Source organism: Elephas maximus, chromosome 4 (genome assembly GCF_024166365.1).
Source record: "Elephas maximus indicus isolate mEleMax1 chromosome 4, mEleMax1 primary haplotype, whole genome shotgun sequence".
NCBI lineage: Eukaryota > Metazoa > Chordata > Mammalia > Proboscidea > Elephantidae > Elephas > Elephas maximus.
In genome coordinates, this window is record NC_064822.1 from 51,977,390 (window position 1) to 51,983,903 (window position 6,514).

Consider the following 6,514-nt stretch of genomic DNA (forward strand, 5'->3'; position numbering starts at 1 on the left):
CTTATATTTATGAGTTTGTACTGTAATTTCATCCTTCTCAAAGCTAGGCTAACCCCGTAATATATATTGGGATAGTATCTCTCATGTTTTTTTCTATTTTGTGCAAGTATAGGTGTAAGATTAAAATTATTTTATTAATTTTATTATTTGTATCAATTTTACTTAGGAATAATTTGCCTAAGATAAAATTCACGCATTTTAATTGTACAAGTCAATGACTTTTGCCAAATGTATACCATGTAACTACCATCCCAATCAAGATGTAGAACATTTCCATCTTGTGTCCCTATGTAGCCAGTCTCCATCCCCACTCTTTGCCCCATGGAACTACTCAACTAATTTCTATCACCATAGATAAGTTTTCCCTGTCCTAATGTTCTATATAAATGGAGTCACATAGCATGTGCTCTTCTTTCACTCAGCATCATGTTGGATGTGTTCTTCCTGGACCAGTGATTATAGGAGATTTTCGTAGTAGCAGCACCAAAACCATGTTCCAGGCTAGGAGGGATTACCCATATGACACAAGTTGTTTGTGTGAGTCATTCTTTAAGCTTCACTTCTCCCAGCCAATGGAATGCAGCAGCCTGGGATGGCCCACAGTGCTGAAGAAACTCCTTTCTTCCTCTTGCCACATCCAAAGCCTCTCACCCCCCATTTGCCTCCTTGTCTAGGAGTTTCTCAGTGAGGGACCCCTGGTCCAAAGGACACATACACTCCTGGCTCTTCTTACTTGACAATAACAAGGTCCCCTGTCTCTCTGCTCGCTACTCTCTTTTATATCTCGAAAGAGATTGACTCAAAATACAACCTAATCTTGTAGATTGAGTGCTTCCTCATTATTTTGCGTCATTAACATCACAGAAGTAGGATTTACAACATATAGGAAAATTACATCAACTACACAGCACTGGGAATCATGGCCTAGCCAAGCCGACAGATATTTGGGGGGGAAACAGTTGAATTCATGACACTGATCTTCTGGTTTATAATAAGTCTTCTATTAGTTTCTTTAACAAAAATTTGTCTCTCAGGATCTGATCTTTTGTGATAAATTTTGGTTCAGTCAAAACCAAAAATATGCAAAGGTGAAGGAATCCCACCTAAGTACTATATGATAAGTCTAAGAAGCTACCAGTCTAGCTCTGTCTTTCTCTTGTAACCCAAACTTGTACCTTGATGAAAACTGAGTATCACCAGTAATATATTCTTAAGAGACTTCATTGGCAGTTACTTTTCTGGGTGACAAAACCTTGTTTAATCCCAGGGGGTACCTGTCTCTAAATAATGAATGTACACCTATTTTGGTAGGCAAAATATCCCACCAAATACATCCATGCCCTAATTCCCAGAACCTGTGAATATGTTATGTTACATGGCAAAGGGACTTTGCAGATGTAGTAAAGGCTGTGTTTATTATACCCGGAAACCTTGGTGGCGTAGTGGTTAAGTGCTACAGCTGCTAACCAAAAGGTCGGCAGTTTGAATCCACCAGGTGCTCCTTGGAAACCATACGGGGCAGTTCTACTGTGTCCTATAGTATGGCTATGAGTCAGAATCGACTTGACGGCAACGGGTTTGGTTTGCTTTTGGTTATTATACCCATTGCTGTTGAGCCAGTTCTTACTCATAGTGGCCCTATACGACAGGGTAGAACTGCCCCATAGAGTCTCCAAGGCTGTAATCTTTATGGAAGCAGGCTGTCATATCTTACACCTGTGAAGCAGCTGGTGGAGTTCAAACCACCGACCTTAACCACTGAGGCACCAGGGTTCCTTGAAATTAAGGCTACAGACCCTAAAATAGGGATGTTATTCTGGATTAGAAACCCTGGTGGCATAGCGGCTAAGTGCTACGGCTGCTAACCAAAAGGTCAGCAGTTCAAATCCACCAGGCACTCCTTGGAAACTCTACAGGGGCAGTTCTACTCTGTCCTATAGGGTCGCTATGAGTCGGAATAGACTCGACGGCAATGGGTTTGGGCTTATTTTTTTTTTTATTTTGGATTATTTGGGTGGGCTCAATCTAATCACATGAGTCTTTAAAAGCAGAGTATTTTCGCCAGTCAGGGCAGGAGCTGTGGCAGGAAGAGAAGTCAGAGAGATCCCAAGAGTTAGAAGGACTGGACATACCATTGCTGGCATGTCAGAGATGTAGGGGACCACGTGCAAGGACCAGAGAGAGGCCTCTAGGAGCTCAGTCCAGGTTCTCACTGACAACCAGCAGGGAAATGGGGACCTTAGTCCTACAGCAGCAAGAAACTGGATTCTGCCAACAACTTGAATGGGCTTGGAAGCAGATTCTTCCCAGAACCTCCCAATGTGATCCTAGGCTGGCCAATACCTTGATTACACCCTTTTGAAACCTGGAGCAGAGAACCAGCTGAGCCCACTTGAACTTCTAGTCTACAGAACTCTGAGATAATATATTTGTTTTACTTTAAGCTACTAATTTTATGATAATTTGTTACAATAACAATAAAAACTAACACAGCAACCTATTTAAAAACAGTGGTCCTTTGACTCAGCACTAACAGAATAATTATCAATAAAAAAATGATTTCCATTATCTTATTACTGATGTCTATGGAGGCGATTTAATTCCAATTCTCTGAAGGAATATATTCTATTTTGAGTAAAGCATTTGTTCTTTATTTCCATTTGTAAAGTTATTAAATGCTTCTCATGATGTGAGAGGACTAATCACAATACATTTACATCTGTATGAGATACAGTCACATATATTTATGCAAATATATCGTGATTAGTTGCAGTTATTAATCCATTAACTTAATGAATATTTATCGAATGCTGACTATGTGCCTGTCAGGTACTGTTCTAGTTGTTGGGGGTATGATAGCAAACAAAACAGAAAAAAAAAAAAAAAACCCTGCTCACATGGAACTTATATTCTAGAAGGGTGAAGAAACGTGGGAAGAGGAATAGGAGGGATATAGGAGCCCCTGGGTGGTGTAAACAGTTAACTCACTCAGCTGCTAACCAAAAGGTTGGAGATTCAAGTCCACCCAGAAGCACCTCGGAAGAGAGGTCTGGTGATCTACTTCCAAAAGATGAGCCACTGAAAACCCTGTGGAGCACAGTTCTACTCTGACACACATGAGGTTGCCATGATTTGGAGACGACTCCGTGGAAACTGGTATGTGTGTTAGAGGGAAGGGGGATATACAGGGATATGTGTGTATGTCTGGTGGGCCTGATCAGGGACTGCAGTGTTCGGTAGAGCCATCAGGGAAATCCCCACTCAGAAAGTGGTGTTCAGGCCAAGACCTGAAGGTGGTAAAGCAGTAAGGCCCACAGCTATCTGAGGAAAGAGTACTCCAAGCAGAGGGAACAGCCAGTGCAAATGTCCGGAACCGAAGCCTGGCTGACGTGTTAAGGAAGAGTGAAGACGCCACTGTGACTGGAGCTGAGCGGGGGGGACCAAGACGAAGACCAGTCAGAGAGATACCTGGGGAGTGGGGGCTGCAGCAGCTCACGTAGCTTCTTGGAGGCCATCGCATAATGAGCGCAAAGGGGCCACAAGATGGTTGGTGCATGGGGGTGGCATGTCTGATATGTGCTTTAATAGATCACCCTGGCTGCCATTGAGGACCGGCTGTAGAGGAGCAAGTCAGAAGCAGGGGCATGGGTTAGGAGGTTCTTTCTAGTGCTTTTCTGCATTGATACAAACTCATGCTTTACTAACTCCATCTGTGCTTGTACATAAACGCATACTCACTGATAAAATCTTGCTCGGTTGCAGATAAGAGCTTGACAGATGTAGAAAGTTTGACTCTAGCTTTCTCGTAAACATATGTTGCTCTTCTTCCCTCTAAAACTGAACCCACAGTTGAAAGTCACTTACATCTCTTCCTCACAACACACTAAGGAGTTTTACCTGCTATCTTCTCATTTGATTGTGATCAGTTTGACAACCAGGGGGGAAAATTTAAATGACTGTGTTTACTTATTACTCCCGTTACACATGTTTCTCTGGTGGCTTTAGCGGAAAGCTTCTTGAACCAGCACAGGGGGGTTAGTAAAGAGTGGTTTTTTTTCCACCAACCATCTGAAAAAAAGGACTTCCCAAGTTAAAATAACAGTGTCTCATGCAGACAGAATTTACATAAAACCTACTCTATATCTCTAGTCCTTTTGATGGCTACATTTTAGAAAATTCAGAGGGCCTTTCTGTTTGTATTTTGTATTTCCCACTGATTCACTATGAAACTCAGACACGTTCTCACATCATAAACTCTGTTGTGCTCTTTGAATATTTACTGAAGAATTCATTAACTTCGGGTATGGGATAAGTTCAATTGATCACAGTGGAAGACAGTGGAGGACCAGCTGAAAATAGCTCTGACGGTAAAATGCTACTGAGGAAGAGCTATTTTGAACAGGCCAATTTGCTTCAAGATGGGCTCTGATAAGGGACATGTAGAGCTACTCAGGAAATGGGAAGGGTCATCTGGAGAGACATTTTCCTCTAGATATCCCAGAATTTGATAAAAAGAGAAAAGAGTAAACCCATTGTTATTGAGTTGATTCTGACTCATAGTGATGCTGCAGGTCAGAGCAAAACTGCCCCATAGAGTTTCCAAGGCTGTAATCTTTACAGAAACAGGCTGCCACATCTTTCTCCCAAGGAGTGGCTTGTGGGTTCGAACTGCCAACCTTCTGGTTAGCAGCCAAGAGCTTAACCACTGCAACACCAGGGCCCCTTTGAGAAAAGACTAGCTGCTTGGAAACATAGTGGAGGATTGAAAATGCCCCTGGCACCGAAGCTTTCACATTTATTCAAGCCATAACTCTATCCTAGTTGCGACATCGGATGCAGCCAGGCTCTATTTTCCAACAACTTTTGAAATTTACAGTAGTTAACCACGCTCTTCTCAAGAGAAAACTCTTCTAATGGGAGTTTTTATGTTTAAAGCAAAAAGGAACTCCCCACAAACACTCTTGATGAGCTACATTTTTTTCTATTTTCTAGTGGAAATTATAACCACAGGTTACCATGTTTTCTTTCCTGTGTTTGAAAACCACATGTGTTTTAGTGAAAACATTAAGATGAATAATGAAATGGAAGACTTTAAAATACTAGTACCTGTCACTGGAAATGAAAATGTCTTATCTCTTCCTATACTGCAATAAATTCTAGTAAGACAAAAATGTAATGTTTAATTAATCAATCTCAGCCGGCTGCAAATCATGCTTAATTATCGAGAGCAAAAAAAGAACAAGTGTTTATCAGAGTTAGATTATTTTGTGCTTTCTGGGTTCTTTAAATTGAAAGGGACATTATCTAGTCCACCACTTCATTTTACAGCTGAGGAAACTGAGGCCCAGAGGGATGACCGGGCTCTTCAGAGTTCACACAGCTCATTGATGGAAATCCAGACATCACTCCAGTCGCAGATTTGGAGTTTTAGGACTCTGAAGTCCATAATCCTTCCACTACACTATGGTAACTCATTTTTTAATATGTTGTTGTTAGCTGCCATCCGTCGGGCCCTGACTCATGGAGACCCCAAGCACAATGGAATCAGACAGTTGTGATTCATCAGGTTTCGTTGGCTGATTTTTGGAAGTAGATCACCAGGCTTTTTTTCCTAGTCTTAGTCTGAAATCTCCTCTGACACCTGTTCAGCATCATAGCGACACAAAGGCCTCCACTGACAGACAAGTGGTGGGTGTGCTTGAGGTGCATCGGCCAGGACTTGAACCCAGGTCTCTCACATGGAAAGCAAGAATTCTACCACTCAGCCACCACTGCCCCCTATTCTTAATATAGCTAGTAATACTGGAAAAGCATGTGTGATGTTAATTGCTTAGTTAGGAACTTCCACATACAGGTAGTCCCCGACTTATGAGGTATTACAGTTACAATGAATCCACACTTGCACTCTTCTGGGTTTTTTTTTGTTTTTTGTTTTGTTTTTGGTATATCATATCATCAGTAATCTGTGCTACATACAATGTTGCAGTGCATAAGTTGCTGATGTTATCATTCTCAGATGTTTACTCACAGATGTTTAAAGATGAAATGTATAAAGATACCAATAATAAAAGGCAATAATAACGAAAACCAAAAAAAAAAAAGAGGTATTCAACTTATGACAGAGCTGACTTTTGGCCGAGTCGTTGGAACGGAACCCTGTCGTAAGTCGGGAACTATCTGTACTTTATTTAAATTAATTCTTAACCGTAAAGTAGGTAGATGGAAGTAAAGAAGTGTTATGAAACATATTGAGCACCTACTATGTAAGCAGGTACTTTAAATGTAATAAACACGTACAACAAGGATTCAGCCACTGTTAAAGGTAAGGAAGAAGATAATGGTGTTTCTTTAAGAACGCGAGTCATAAACAAAATAAGGTAACATTTACGTATTTCTAAAAGTATAGTTTAAAATTTTCCTTCATTTCTCTGACTTGCTTAACAATACCGTGAATACGCCATGAATCAAAAAACTAAACCGTTGCCATAGAATCCATTCCAACTCACAGTGACCC